This window comes from Dendropsophus ebraccatus, chromosome 3 (assembly GCF_027789765.1).
Source record: "Dendropsophus ebraccatus isolate aDenEbr1 chromosome 3, aDenEbr1.pat, whole genome shotgun sequence".
NCBI lineage: Eukaryota > Metazoa > Chordata > Amphibia > Anura > Hylidae > Dendropsophus > Dendropsophus ebraccatus.
Genome location: NC_091456.1, coordinates 197,388,034 through 197,405,029, shown reverse-complemented (window position 1 = coordinate 197,405,029; position 16,996 = coordinate 197,388,034). Strand labels below are relative to the sequence as shown.

Here is a 16,996-nt window from a genome sequence, read left to right as displayed (position 1 = left end):
ATAGAATCATCAACCCTCAGTCCAACCCGACATGCTCCCTGCTCCTGGCCCCCACCCTCCGAGACGGCATCACGTGTCCCCTCAGTCTCTTCAATGGGCGGCTTTTAACCCAGCACACCGAAGTGAGGGAAGACAGAGAGACAGTGACAGCTGCTGCTGCTGATGATCACTGTCTCCCACTCTGAAAGCAGCCCCCCCAGTGTGCAACCCCATCCCCCCCCCCCCCCCCCCGAACTCATCCGGCATCTGAGATGGCCACCAGCGGCACCCCCCGCATCACTTCCAAAGGTGACCGGCAGCTGTTAATGACAGGTGCGGCCCACCATTAACCCCTGCAGTGCCGCGGCACTTACATCAGTGACAGGAGCTGTGCTACTGTCACTGACCGATCAGGACCACTGCAGTATGACTGAGGGGGTTCCAATCATTGTATCTGACAGCCAGAGGTCCCTTACCTTCCTCCCGGCAGTCAGAATGGCGATCAAAGTATACAGTCTGCACAGGCAGGCTCTATGCAATGATCACAGATTACACTGATCAGTGCTATGGCCACAGGAAGGCTCTATGTAATGATATACACAGCACTGATGCCCCTCCTATATACACAGCACTGATCCCCCTTCTATATACACAGCACTGATCCCCCTGGGGGACTCCTATATACACAGAACTGATCCCCCTGGGTGCTCCTATATACACAGCACTGATACCCCTGGCGGACTCCTATATACACAGCACTGATCTCCCTGGGGCACTCCTATATACACAGCACTGATCTCCCTGGGGGACTCCTATATACACAGCACTGATCTCCCTGGGGGACTCCTATATACACAGCACTGATCCCCCTGGGGGATGCCTATATACACAGCACTGATCCCCCTGGGGGGATGCCTATATACACAGCATTGATCCCCCTGGGGGACTCCTATATACACAGCACTGATCTCCCTGGGAGACTCGTATATACACAGCACTGATCTCCCTGGGAGACTCCTATATACACAGCAATGATCTCCCTCGTAGACTCCTATATACACAGCACTGATCCCCCTGGAGATCTCCTATGTAATGGGTTGCCATCAGGAATTTCGGGGCCCCATACAGCCGAAGTGTCTGCCCCCCCCCCAACAAAAAATATGGAACGTATCTTTGACTCGGGGCCAGCCTTTGGGGGTGTGACCTATATCCTCATATACCAATAGCAGAGCCCCCTCAGCCCCTCATACACTGTAATAATCCCTCCTATATCCTCATATACCAATAGCAGAGCCCCCTCCGCCCCTCATACACTGTAATAATCCCCCCTGTATCCTCATATACCATAGCAGAGCCCCCTCCGTCCCTCATACACTGTAATAATCCCCCCTGTATCCCCATATACCATAGCAGAGCCCCCTCCGCCCCTCATTCACTGTAATAATCCCTCCTATATCCTCTTATACCATAGCAGAGCCCCCTCAGCCCCCTCATACACTGTAATAATCCCTCCTATATCCCCATATACCAGGGGTGGGGAACCTCCGGCCCGCGGGCCGCATCCGGCCCCTGAGACCTCCCGATGCGGCCCGCGGCCCGCAGCTCCCCTGTGATGCTCGCCGCTCTGGAGGAGGAAGGAGCCGGCATACACAGCATCCTCCGGTGTCTGTGACAGCTGCCGGATACAGGAGGATGCTGTCTATGCCGGTTTCTTCCCCAGCAGAGTGGCGCGTGTCTTCAGTCTCCTGCGGGCAGCGCGCGATGACGTCATTTCATCGCGCGCCGCCTGCAGGAGAAAGACCAGCACAGAGGACCTGGGAGAGAAGAGGACATGGGCAACGTGGGAGCGGAGGTAAGGTGAGTGGGATGTTTATTTTTTTTATTTGGGGGTTAACTAGGCCACCAGGGACATGACAGATGGGGGTTAACTAGGCCACCAGGGACATGCCTGATGGGGGTTAACTAGGCCACCAGGGACATGACAGATGGGGGTTAACTAGGCCACCAGGGATATGCCTGATGGGGGTTAACTAGGCCACCAGGGACATGCCTGATGGGGTTAACTAGGCCACCAGGGACATGCCTGATGGGGGTTAACTAGGCCACCAGGGATATGCCTGATGGGGGTTAACTAGGCCACCTGGGACATGAATGATGGGGGTTAACTAGGCCACCTGGGACATGACTGATGGGGGTTAACTAGGCTACCAGGGACATGACTGATGGGGGTTAACTAGGCCACCAGGGACATGACTGATGGGGGTTAACTAGGCCACCAGGGACATGACTGATGGGGGTTAACTAGGCCTACCAGAGGCATCACTGGGGGGGTTAACTAGGCTACCAGGGACATGACTTGGGGGTTAACTAGACTACAAGGGGCATCACTGGGGGGGGGGGTTAACTACAATAGCAGGGGAACTAGGGGAACAATACTTTGCCTTGCCCCGGGTGCTGCTAACCCCCGCTACTAACTGCCGCACACGGTATGCGGCCCTCGAATGATTTTATTAATGCCCGACCGGCCCTCGACATGGAAAAGGTTCCCCACCCCTGCCATATACCATAGCAGTGCCCCCTCAGCCCCTCATACACTGTAATAATCCCCCCTGTATCCTCATATACCATAGCAGGGCCCCCTCATACACTGTAATGATCCCTCTATATCCTCATATACCATAGCAGAGCCCCCTCCGCCCCTCATTCACTGTAATAATGACCTGGACAATGAGCTGTGTTACATTGGGCTATAGGCAGGCACAGCAGAGCTGAGTTGTCAGTGTGGTAGGGACTGGTTCAGCAATAGAAGATTTATATAGTATTCCAGGATGGTCTCTCTCTCTCTTTCTCTCACTCACTCACACACACACACTTAGGGCCCTATTCCACGGGCCGAGGAGGGCCCGGTCAACGATGTAAACGAGCGGCGATCTGCTAGGGGGCCCTGTGTCTCTACCTCTTCCTTCCTGTGCTGTACAGCTGTAAGTAGCCTGTATGAAGGAAGGCTGGATGGCCGGGCCCCCCTGGATCCTAGTTTGAGGCCTTACAGCTGTACCGCCAATACTGCCCTGATGGCGGCCCTGCCTATATACACAGCACTGATCCCCCTGGAGGACTCCTATATACACAGCACTGATCCCCTGGGGGACTCCTATATACACAGCACTGATCCCCCTGGGGTACTCCTATATACACAGCACTGATCCCCCTGGGGTACTCCTATATACACAGCACTGATCTCCCTGGGGGACTCCTATATACACAGCACTGATCCCCCTGGGGGACTCCTATATACACAGCACTGATCCCCCTGGGGGACTCCTATATACACAGCACTGATCCCCCTGGGGGACTCCTATATACACAGCACTGATCCCCCTGGGGGACTCCTATATACAGAGCACTGATCCCCCTGGGGGACTCATATACACAACACTGATCCCCCTGGGGGACTCTTATATACACAGTACTGATCCCCCTTCTTATATACACAGCACTTATCCCCATGGGGGCCTTCTATATACACAGCACTGATCCCCCTGGGGGACTCCCATATACACAGCACTGATCCCCCTGGGGGACTCCCATATACACAGCACTGATCCCCCTGGGGGACTCCCATATACACAGCACTGATCCCCCTGGGGGACTCCCATATACACAGCACTGATCCCCCTGGGGGACTCCCATATACACAGCACTGATCTCCCATTGAGATCAATGCTGTGTATATAATAGATCGGTGCTCTATTATAATGGTCTGCTGCAGACGACATACATAGAATGCCGAGCCGGGATCAGCGTCATTTCAACGCTGAGCCCCGGCCTGCTCAGTACAGCGGATCTCCCCCCGTGATCGCATCGTGGAGGGAGATCCGGCCCCTAGACACCAGGGAATGGGCTGAATAGCACAGTTAGATGCAGCTGTCATAATAGTCATGTAATAGTCAATAGTAATGAGAGAGTGCGGCCGATCGGTGGCACCCGCTAATAGCCGTGGTCCTGTGCTGCAGTAAACAGCTGGGATCGCGGTGGTTCAGAGCGGGGCCACGTCTCTATGAACCTCCCCACCCCCCTCTCTGAGGCTCCCCACCCCCCACAGGATTTGCCGGTATGTCCTGCGGAGGGAAGGGGTTAAGGCTCTAAATTTGTTTATCTGTATGTTTTGGCCGATGGGGGGGGGGGGGGGGGGGGGGAGTAGGCCTTGCGGGGATTTGAACCAAGGATCCCAGTGCTGCAAGGCTACAGTGCTGACCACAGAGCCACCATATACAGTGCTGACCACTGAGCCACCATATACAGTGCTGACCACTGAGCCACCATATACAGTGCTGACCACTGAGCCACCATATACAGTGCTGACCACTGAGCCACCATATACAGTGCTGACCACTGAGCCACCATATACAGTGCTGACCACTGAGCCACCATATACAGTGCTGACCACTGAGCCACCATATACAGTGCTGACCACAGAGCCACCATATACAGTGCTGACCACTGAGCCACCATATACAGTGCTGACCACTGAGCCACCATATACAGTGCTGACCACTGAGCCACCATATACAGTGCTGACCACTGAGCCACCATATACAGTGCTGACCACAGAGCCACCATATACAGTACTGACCACTGAGCCACCATATACAGTGCTGACCACAGAGCCACCATATACAGTGCTGACCAAAGAGCCACCATATACAGTACTGACCACTGAGCCACCATATACAGTGCTGACCACAGAGCCACCATATACAGTGCTGACCACTGGGCTGCCATATACAGTACTGACCACTGAGCCACCATATACAGTGCTGACCACAGAGCCACCATATACAGTGCTGACCACTGGGCTGCCATATACAGTACTGACCACTGAGCCACCATATACAGTGCTGACCACAGAGCCACCATATACAGTACTGACCACTGAGCCACCATATACAGTACTGACCACTGAGCCACCATATACAGTGCTGACCACTGGGCTGCCATATACAGTACTGACCACTGAGCCACCATATACAGTGCTGACCACTGGGCTGCCATATACAGTACTGACCACTGAGCCACCATATACAGTGCTGACCACAGAGCCACCATATACAGTACTGACCACTGGGCCACCATATACAGTACTGACCACAGAGCCACCATATACAGTGCTAACCACTGAGCCACCATATACAGTGCTAACCACAAAGCCACCATATACAGTGTTAACCACTGAGCCACCATATACAGTGCTGACCACTGAGCCACCATATACAGTACTGACCACTGAGCCACCATATACAGTGCTGACCACTGAGCCACCATATACAGTACTGACCACTGAGCCACCATATACAGTGCTGACCACTGAGCCACCATATACAGTACTGACCACTGAGCCACCATATACAGTGCTGACCACAGAGCCACCATATACAGTGCTAACCACTGAGCCACCATATACAGTGCTGACCACAAAGCCACCATATACAGTGCTGACCACTGAGCCACCATATACAGTGCTGACCACTGAGCCACCATATACAGTGCTGACCACTGAGCCACCATATACAGTGCTGACCACTGAGCTGCCATATACAGTGCTGACCACTGAGCTGCCATATACAGTGCTGACCACAGAGCCACCATATACAGTGCTAACCACTGAGCCACCATATACAGTGCTGACCACAAAGCCACCATATACAGTGCTGACCACTGAGCCACCATATACAGTGCTGACCACTGAGCCACCATATACAGTGCTGACCACTGAGCCACCATATACAGTGCTGACCACTGAGCTGCCATATACAGTGCTGACCACTGAGCTGCCATATACAGTGCTGACCACAGAGCCACCATATACAGTGCTGACCACTGAGCCACCATATACAGTGCTGACCACTGAGCCACCATATACAGTGCTGACCACTGAGCTGCCATATACAGTGCTGACCACTGAGCTGCCATATACAGTGCTGACCACAGAGCCACCATATACAGTGCTGACCACTGAGCCACCATATACAGTGCTGACCACTGAGCCACCATATACAGTGCTGACCACAGAGCCACCATATACAGTGCTGACCACTGAGCCACCACATACAGTGCTGACCACTGAGCTGCCATGCTGCCCTTTTAAGATTCACGGCTCAGCTTTCCTCCTACAATGAACACTTCTATACTGTAGGCCGCATTAGTTTTGCTGCCAACAAGTGTTATGGAGCAGCTAGAGACCATTAGAGGCCACATAATAACATCGTACAGCAGAGGGCGATAGGGCACAATATAATATAAGAATAGTTACAGCCGGTGACTGAGGAGAATGTGCGAGTGTTCTCTGCATTTACTGGTCACTACTCACCTGGGCGGTTACCTGTAGTGATGTCCTCCTTATACTGCTCATCACTGCCGTCATCTGTCTCTTCTTCTTCCTCTTCTTCTTTTACTATGTTGTTTGTGGCATTGATACAGTTCAGGTCTTTCCCTGTAGTGATGTCCTCCTTATACTGATCATCACTGCTCATATTTGTCTGTAGATCCTTAATATTGTTCCCATCTTCCCCCTGATACACATCATAGGGAACATCTCCATCTACCTGATCCTGATCCTGTGGGAGAAGAGGACGGGGACATCTCTCTGGTGCTGTTCTCTTACTGGATCTGACTGGAGGGAACACATACAGAGACTGAATTCATTCTTTCCATCCAGATAATACAGAGAGGAGGTGTGTATATAGTCCTGTCTATTACCTGCTGATGGGAGGGGCTGCTGATCCTCCAGCATCACATCCTTGTACTGATCCTTGTGTCCTTCTACATACTCCCACTCCTCCATGGAGAAATAGACCGCCACGTCCTGACACCTTATAGGAACCTGACACACACAATGATCACACAGTCATCCCCCCCACCCCTCCAGTGGTGTTACTGTATAATGTCCCAGCATTCCCAGCAGCCACAGTCTCACCTCTCCACTCAGCAGCTCCACCATCTTGTTGGTGACTTCTAGGATCTTCTCTTCCTCCATTTCCTCATGTATCAGGGGCCCCGGGATTGGGCTCAGGGTTCTTCCCCATCCTTCACACCCAGGGGCCCCACAGCGCCCACTAGAGGACTTCTTCACTACTGTGTAATCCTGTGTATGGAGAGACACATTACTATCACTCCATCCATTCCCAGAATCCCTCACCTCTCCAGTCCTATCCATCTGTTATTCCATAGATAAGAATGATGTCATGATGACATCACTCCCAGAATCCCTCACCTCCCCAGTCCTATCCATCTGTTATTCCATAGATAAGAATGATGTCATGATGACATCACTCCCAGAATCCCTCACCTCTCCAGTCCTATCCTTGTTATTCCATAGATAAGAATGATGTCATGATGACATCACTCCCAGAATCCCTCACCTCACCAGTCCTATCCATCTGTTATTCCATAGATAAGAATGATGTCATGATGACATCACTCCCAGAATCCCTCACCTCTCCAGTCCTATCCATCTGTTATTCCATAGATAAGAATGATGTCATGATGACATCACTCCCAGAATCCCTCACCTCTCCAGTCCTATCCATCTGTTATTCCATGGATAAGAATGATGTCATGATGACATCACTCCCAGAATCCCTCACCTCCCCAGTCCTATCCATCTGTTATTCCATAGATAAGAATGATGTCATGATGACATCACTCCCAGAATCCCTCACCTCCCCAGTCCTATCCATCTGTTATTCCATAGATAAGAATGATGTCATGATGACATCACTCCCAGAATCCCTCACCTCTCCAGTCCTATCCATCTGTTATTCCATAGATAAGAATGATGTCATGATGACATCACTCCCAGAATCCCTCACCTCTCCAGTCCTATCCATCTGTTATTCCATAGATAAGAATGATGTCATGATGACATCACTCCCAGAATCCCTCACCTCCCCAGTCCTATCCATCTGTTATTCCATAGATAAGAATGATGTCATGATGACATCACTCCCAGAATCCCTCACCTCCCCAGTCCTATCCATCTGTTATTCCATAGATAAGAATGATGTCATGATGACATCACTCCCAGAATCCCTCACCTCCCCAGTAAGCAGGAAGAGTATGTGTAGGGTGAGGGTTATTATCCTGTCGGCCATCTTGTCTCTGTCTCTCTCCATGGTTGATGGGTCGGTCTCTTATATAGAAGATATCAGCAGAGGATCCTGGAGGGAAGAGGAGGAGACAATGTAATGCGGCTCTAGATTCCTGGAGATAGAAATATACATGGACAGGAGGGGATATGGGGGAACATGGGAGGAGACAATCTATATCATAAAAATGAAAGTCTGTCTGTCCTTCTGTCTATCTGTCTGTCCCATATAGACTTCCAAACGCCTGAACCGTTTGACCCCAAATTTGGCACACAGATACATTGGGTGCCCGGGAAGGTTTTAGCGAAGGTCCCGTCCCCGCCAGATGTACAGGAGAGGAGGGGGAGGGGGGAGAGCGGCGCCACATATAGATGAATTGGAAAATCTCCTCACTGCACACAGGTGATATAATTAGCTGCAGCAGACACGGCAGTTGGAGCCTTAGCAACCAATAAGATTACTGCTTTCATTTTCACAGGGAGCAATGGTTGCTAGGGAAGCTGCCTCACAACATCCACAGTAATAACTGGTAGACCTCCTACTCCATCTATACAGTACATGTATATACAGGACCCCCTACTCCATCTATACAGTACATGTATACAGGACCCCCTACTCCATCTATACAGTACATGTATACAGGACCCCCTACTCCATCTATACAGTACATGTATACAGGACCCCCTTCTCCATCTATACAGTACATGTATATACAGGACCCCCTACTCCATCTATACAGTACATGTATACAGGACCCCCTACTCCATCTATACAGTACATGTATACAGGACCCCCTACTCCATCTATACAGTACATGTATACAGGACCCCCTACTCCATCCATACAGTACATGTATACAGGACCTCCTACTCCATCTATACAGGAATACAGGGCAGTATTACCAGCTGCTGCTGCCCTAAGCACTAAACCTGAGGACACCCCATCCTCACTCACCAATTAGCATCAGGACTGGTAGGTAATAGCTCCACACGTCACATTTAACACCGCCACACCAGACCTGACCAAAACCACCACACCAGACCTGACCAATACCGCCATACTGTGACTGGATAACAACTCCATACCAGACCTGACCAATACCGCCATACTGTGACTGGAAAACACTGCCACACCAGACCTGACCAATACCGCCATACTGTGACTTGATAACACCGCCATTCCAGACCTGACCAATACCGCCATGCTGTGACTGAATAACATCTCCCTTCCAGACCTGACCAATACCGCCATACTGTGACTGAATAACAACTCCACACCAGACCTGACCCATACCGCCATATTGTGACTGGATAACACTGCCACACCAGACCTGACCAATACCAACATACTGTGACTGGATAACACTGCCATACCAGACCTGACCAATACCACCATACTGTGACTGAATAACACTGCCACACCAGACCTGACCAATACCGCCATACTGTGACTAGATAACACTGCCACACCAGACCTGACCAATACTGCCATACTGTGACTGGATAACACTGCCATACCAGACCAGACCAATACCTCTATACTGTGACTGGATAACACTGCCATACCAGACCAGACCAATACCACCATACTGTGACTGGATAACACTGTCATACCAGACCTGACCAATACCGCCATACTGTGACTGGATAACACTGCCATACCATACCAAATAACACCGCCATACCAGACCTGACTAATACTGCCATACAGTGACTGGATAACACCACTATACCAGACCTTAGCAATACCGCCATACTGTCACTGGATGAATCTGCCATACCAGACCTGACCAATACCACCATACTGTGACTGGATAACACCGCCACAGCACCTCCATCAACTCTATACTACAGGTATACAGAACCCCAAACTATACACTACAGGTATACAGGACCCCCGTACTATATAGTTCAGGTATACAAGACCTCCACCAAGTCTATACTACAGGTATACAGCACCTCCACCAACTCTATACTACAGGTATACAGGACCCTCTATACACACTGACAATTTATACCCGGGCAGCGCCAGGTACATTTTCTAGTGTAATATATCTGGGGGATGAAGCTTCTCATAGACGTCAGTTATATCTCGCTCTCCTGTTCCCTCCGCGGCTCCTGATAATGCAGCTCTGTTATATTCTCTGCAATAAGCTGCGGTGTAATACATCACATAACCTGAGGGAAATGGTGGCGCTGCTGTATATAGGAGAGAGCGGCCGGGATACAATCCCTGATACATATAATATATATATATATATATATATATATATATATATATATATATATATATATATATACACACACACACACAGGGCCGTATTACCAGCTGCTGCTGTCCTAGGCATTAATCCTAAAGAAGTCCCATCTTGGGGAGCGTGATTTCGGAATGGTTTTTAACTACTTAAACATAAACAAATTTTTACATTGAATCAATGATTAGAGGCGTCTGCATATTGTCTGGAGGAATTCTTACCACAGGATTGGTAGGTAATAGCTCCAGGCATTACATTTACCAATACACCAGACCTAAATAATTCCACCATATACACTCCCCCCCCTCGAAAAGACACAAGATTTACAGGCAAGTCTGAACAGTAGGTGAGAGATTAAAAAAATTAAAACAAACAAAAAAATTGTTTCCTTCCCCCCTGCTCCTTGGTGCTGCCCTGTATATATTCTGTACCTCCAGCTGCAGAGCCGTACAGGAGCCGTGTGCTTCCCCTGTGCTTCCAGGACCTGCCATGATGTCACAGTCATGTGATCAGTCACATGGAGGAGGAGGAGTCACATGATCAGGGGCTGCTGCTCAGTGTATGCAGGACTCTGCTGTGCTGGATGAGCTGAAGTGATGTGTATGCAGCAGAGCTGTGTGTGTGTGATGTGTGTGGAGCAGAGCTGTGTGTGTGATGTGTGTGGAGCAGAACATGTTCATTCTTCAGCACAGGGAGGGCAGCAGTGCGCGCCTCCCATAGACTCCTATTATGACAAGAGGCTGGCGGCATTCCGCGGCGGGGAATTCCGCTAGTTTTGCTACGTGTGAACGTAGGCTTACCCGAAACTCAAGGCTGAAAAGAAAAAGTAGCCGGGGCAAATCTTATATATTAAAAATGATATAGCAAAAAATAAGATAAGTCTTCACGACGGCCCCATACTAGGACTACGGCCTGAAGAACTCCCGAAGGCCAGGTCGTCATTGTTTTGTAGCTGCAGTCTGTAATACTGCATGAGGGTATAAGGAGTTGACCAGGTCGCCGCTCTACAGATCTGTTCCAACGGAGCCGAAGCTCTCTCTGCCCAAGAGGTTGAAAGTGCCCGGTGGAATGATCTCTGATATTCAAAGGGCGGGGAAGATCTTGAACCCTGTGGGCTTCCGATATCGTATTCCTGATCCATCTTGTGTTGGAATTTTTTGAAACCTTCCTGCCTTTGTTTTTCCCCTGAAACTGGAGAGATAAGTTGTCATCCATCCGCCTTGAGGCTGTAGACTCCATATATTGCAGGATCGCTCTTTGGACGTCCAATGAATGACATTTTTCTTCTAATGGATTCTTAGAGTTTGGACAAAAGGAAGGTAATATAATATTGTGTGAGTGGTAGAATTACGATACAACTTTAGGTAGGAACGAGAGAACCGTTTTGAGTGTTATATGGTCCTCAGAGATGGTACAGTAGGGACTTTTTACAGTGATTGCTTGAATCTCACTCACCCTTCTAGTTGAACATATAGCCTTGTACGATAGGAATTTAAGACTAGATTCTTTTAGGGGTTCAAACTGGGCACCCCTCAGTCCCTCTAAGACTGTACCCAGATTCCAGGATGGGTGGGGATTCTGAAAGCGAGGGTTAATCCTGGAGGCCGCTTTGAGGAACCGTCTAATCCACCTATAGTCTGACAGATTAGTATCATACACTGCAGAAAGAGCGGCTACCTGAACCGTTGAGGTTGTGGGTTTAAGACCCTTAGAAAGTCCTGCTTAAAGAAAGTCCAAAAACAAGAGAAATATTAGGCTCCGCAGGGAATGGAGGAGATTTACACCATGAAGAGAAGACCTTCCATACCTTGAGATACATGGAAGCTGTCACTTTCTTCCTGCTTTTCGTTGAGATGGAAATTATGGCCTCAGATAACCAGTACTTCTGAGCATGGACTGCGCAGGATCCATGCAGATAGGTGTCATTTCTGAGGAATATCGGACCCTGATGAATTAGATCTTTTTCCAGAGGTAAAAGGATAGGACCGTCCAACATTAGAGACTTGAGAAGCCTAAACCCGCTTCTTCGTGGCCAGTGAGGCACAATCAGAATTATTCTTGCTTTTTCCGCCAAGATCTTCTGTAAGACCTTGGGAATTGGAGGAAACTCGTAAGCCAACTGGAACTCCCATTTCTGGGTTAAAGGATCCACTGCTAATGGAGAATCTTTGGGATTTAGAGAGAAGAAACTCTTTACCTTGTCGTTTAGTCTTGTTGCGAGTAGATCTATCTTCGGAACATCGCCTGACCAGATTTTTGAAGGAAGAAACGTTTCAACACTATTCCCCTGGATGAATTTTGTTCCGGCTTAAGTAATCCGCCCGAATATTCTCCGTCCCTTTCAGATGGGTTGCTGAAAGACAAGACAGATGATCTTCGGCCCATACAAAAATCTGTTGGGAAACAAGACCCATTCTTTAAGATATACTTCCCTCAAGGATATCTGGGCCGCTTTGAGCGCTCTCAAATTTGAAGAACAGGCTGAGCTTTGAGGGGACTAAGTCTCTTGAAAGAAGGAAGAGCCTACCTAGGCGCCCCCAGCCCGATTGGCCCACTTCCATTTTCACAATTATCTTCGGTTAAGGATTCCAGCTAACCCCTTTTTAAAGGTTCTCTTGATCTAACCACAACTGAAGTAACTTTTTCACCTAGGGAGAGAGACTGAAGATCTTGTCTAGACCTGAATTTTTCTTGTTCCCGATCATGAGGATCTGGGCCTGTAAAGTCCTTGAGTGTGCCTGACTCCAAGGTACAGTGAGAATGCATGCATTCATAGATCCCAATACTCCCATGGCTTCCCGGATTGTGCAATGAGGCTTGTTTTTGAATTTCCATATTTTTGGAATTAGACTCATAACTTTCTCTTCAGGCAGAAAAGACATCTTACGATTGGAATCCATTAAGATTCCCAAGAAGACTTTCCTGGTGGATGGAACAAAGTCTGATTTGTCCTTGTTTATAATCCACCCTAGAGTCAGCAGGAGATTGCTAGATGTTTCTAGATCCTGAAGTATCTTCTGAGGTAAGTCTGCCACTAACAGAAGGTTGTCCAAGTACGCCACTAGGTTCACCCCCTGTAGATGAAGGAAGGATACAACTTCTATCATTGGTAAATATCCTGGGAGCTGATGAGATTCTGAAGGGTAGGGCTGGGAACTGGTGGTGCTGAACCGCTTTGTCTATCCTTACCGCAAACCTCAGAAACTTCTGGAAGTGATGGTGGATATGAATGTGATAATATGCATCATGGAGGTCTATCGAGACCATCCAAACGTTCTTTGCTATTAGAAGAGTAGTGGACCAACAACATATTTAAAGAGTCACTGTCGTATTTTTTTTTTTTTTTGCAGAAATCAATAGTCCAGGCGATTTTAAGAAACTTTGTAATTGGGTTTATTAGCCAAATCTGCCATTATCTGCATGTAAAAAGCCTTTTCCCAGGTCCCCCCCCCCCTCCTTCCTCTTTTTCATCCACTCCAAAAAATCTGAAAATTGTGACTTGCAGGAGTCGTCCCCTGTCTGCTCTATGGAGAGGGGAGGGGGGAGGAGGAAGGAGGGAGTTAGCCGGCAGCAGAAAGCAGATAACAGAGGATTACAGGCACAGAGCTGGGTGACAGCTGTAATCTGAGCTCAGACAGGTCACTGGTGACTGTCACAGGAGATATCCCGTGAGGGATTTGTAGATTAACTCTTTGTTGTCCTGTTTTGGTCTTTTCTTTAGCTCTCTCCATAGGAGAACAATGAAGACAGGGGGGAGAGCTTCAAACTGCTTTTTCATGATAAAAATGCATTTTTCGGATAATAAACCCAATTACAAAGTTTCTTAAAATCGCCTGGACTATTGATTTCTGCAAAAAAAAAGGAAGAGGAACACCTCGACCCAAAGGGTCAATGTCAGTAATGTAAAAGTGGATATCCGGACACCCAGGATACGTGGAGCTGTCCAATGTCGGCGGCAACTCCATCAATCATCTGGCAAGAGGGAGAGAAAAGAGAAACGGAACGGAGAGGTGGGTATCAAACCCTTAATTAACAAATCAGGTACACAGGGAGAATCCATAAATTGGCGCCATAGAACCAGATTGGACCCAAAAAAATCTCATCTCTGGCAGAGACTTCCTCCCGAACCTCCTTCATACCTAAACTACTATGAAGTTTGATGTAATCAGAGGAAAATTAATATTTTTTGACCTATGGTTCGGATTCATCTGAACAAATGTATGTAGAGTCAGACACTCTCCCAGACTCTGACTGGGTAACAGAAGACATTCTCCTACGCATCCTGGATCCATAAAGTATGGATTCTTCCTGGGCAGAAATTACCAAAGGTGGAGGAGATAGAGGTGGAAGCGTAGGAACTAGAGGTGTAGGCTGTGGAGGAGTCTGAGGTATAGGAGATGTATAGGAGGTGGTGGTGTAGGAAGTAGAGGTGTGGGCTGTGGGGGAGTCTGAGGTGGAGGTATAGGAGGAGGAGTCTGAGGTGGAGGTATAGGAAATGTATAGGAGGTGGTGTAGGCGGGGGGAAGGGGGAGTCTGAGGTGAAGGTACAGGAGGTGGTGTAGGCGGTAGGGGAGTCTGAGGTGGTGGCTTAGGAGGTGTAGGTGGTGGAGGATTTTGAGTTGGAGGTCATGGTGTAGGTGGTGGTATAGGAGGCGGAGGAGTCAGAGGTGGTGGTATAGGAGGTGTAGGAAGTAGAGGTGTAGGTGGTGGAGGAGTCTGAGGTGGAGGTGGTGGTATAGGAGGTGGAGGAAGTAAAGGTGTAGGCGGTGGAGGAGTCTGAGGTGGTGGTGTATGTGGTGGTATAGGAGGTGGAGGAGTGTAAGGTGGTGGTGTAGGTGGTGGTATAGGAGGTGGAGGTGTAGGAAGTAGAGGTGTAGGCGGTGGAGTCTGAGGTGGAGGTGGTGGTATAGGAGGTGGAGGAAGTAGAGGTGTAGGTGGTGGAGGAGTTTGAGGTAGAGGTGGTGGTATAGGAGGTGGAGGTGTAGGAAGTAGAGGTGTAGGCGGTGGAGGAGTCTGAGGTGGAGGTGGTATAGGAGGTGGAGGTGTAGGAAGAGGTGTAGGCGGTGGAGGAGTCTGAGGTGGAGGTGCAGGAAGTAGAGGTGTTAGCGGTGAAGGAGTCTGAGTTGGAGGTCGTAGTGTAGGTGTAGGAAGTAGAGGTGTAGGCGGTGGAGAAGTTTGAGGTAGAGGTGCAGGCAGTGAAGAAGTTTTAGGTAGAGGTGCAGGCGGTGAAGGTGGTGGTGTAGGAGGTGTAGGTGTAGGAAGTAGAGGTGTAGGCGGTGAAGGAGTCTGAGTTGGAGGTCATGGTGTAGGTGTAGGAAGTAGAGGTGTAGGCGGTGGAGAAGTTTGAGGTAGAGGTGCAGGCAGTGAAGAAGTTTTAGGTAGAGGTGCAGGCGGTGAAGGTGGTGGTATAGGAGGTGGAGGTGGAGGAGTCTGAGGTGGAGTTGGTATAGGAGGTGGAGGTGTAAGCGGTGGAGGTACAGGAGGTGGAGGTGTAGGAAGTAGAGGTGTAGGCGGTGGAGGAGTCTGAGGTGGAGGTATAGAAGGTGTAGGAAGTAGAGGTGTAGGCGGTGGCGGAGTCTGAGGATTACTGGCAGGAAAATTAGACATTGGGGCAGCAATCTCATTGTTCATCATCTCCTGTATATCAGTAAGAAAAGATGTTCTATCTTCCTTGATTGCGTCTGCAATACATGATGGGCAGATATTCTTTTTGCAGGATGATGTTGCCTGTTGTTGCAAGAAACACATTTCTTCTTAGAAGGCTCTCTAGTCTCCTGGAATATATATGGGGACTACTAATTATCAGGGAGTTAGCTATGATTAGATAATATTTCCTGATCGTCCTCCGGCAGCACACCATGGGTTAACTGGATCTCGTCCACCCGGATAGAAGAGTAATTATTCCTAGCAATACAAACAGAATAATTAGTTATCCAATCAGAATAGACCTTGCCCTATAAGGCTTAGCTAGGAACCCAGAAGTACGTATTTTTTTCTCTTCTAAATGGATAGAAGAGCTGCCACTTTGTGGCAGATCTTTTTTATTTTTTTTATTTTATTTTTATTTAATGTGGATAGTGGTTAAAGGGAATGTGTCGCAAAGTTAAAAAAAATTTTGAAAGTGTTAAAACTGAATTTGTTATTTTTTTTTTGTTAATTTATATGTGGTTTTCATTTTTTTTACATCTAAGGAAATATGAAAAATTAACAATCTAATTTTCCATATTTCCCAGTGATGACCACCAGGGGGAGCTCCACCAGGAAACTGCTGGTAAAAGCAGCCTGAAAGCCGGCTGCTGAAAAAAAGAGGCAGTCTCTGCTCAACTGCTGTGACATCATCACCTCCCTCCTCTTTTCACAGGGGAAACAAAGAGGGGAAAGGTGCTATTATGTGTACTGCTGGGCAGCGCCATTTTGTTGTTGTCTGCACAGCAGTACACATATACAAGTGTGTCCCTAGCCTTTCATAATAAACCTCAACTGCTGCAGAACCTCCTAATACACCTTAACCTGCTGCAGAACCTCAGACAGCTCGCCTGCTCACACTCATCTCCCAAACTTCTCACCGCCCATCCCCCGCATGCACATAGTATTGTTGTTACACTTATACAGACAGCTC

General features: G+C 48.8%; 2 protein-coding genes across 3 annotated transcripts in view; both read right to left on the bottom strand.

Annotated features, from left to right (window-relative positions):
- The window catches only part of LOC138786721 (zinc finger protein ZFP2-like), a 380,133-nt gene that overhangs the window by 32,457 nt on the left and 330,680 nt on the right, over positions 1-16,996 (bottom strand). The gene's annotated exons all lie outside the window — the stretch shown is intronic.
- The window catches only part of LOC138786849 (zinc finger protein 585A-like), a 38,314-nt gene that overhangs the window by 1,803 nt on the left and 19,515 nt on the right, over positions 1-16,996 (bottom strand). The gene's annotated exons all lie outside the window — the stretch shown is intronic.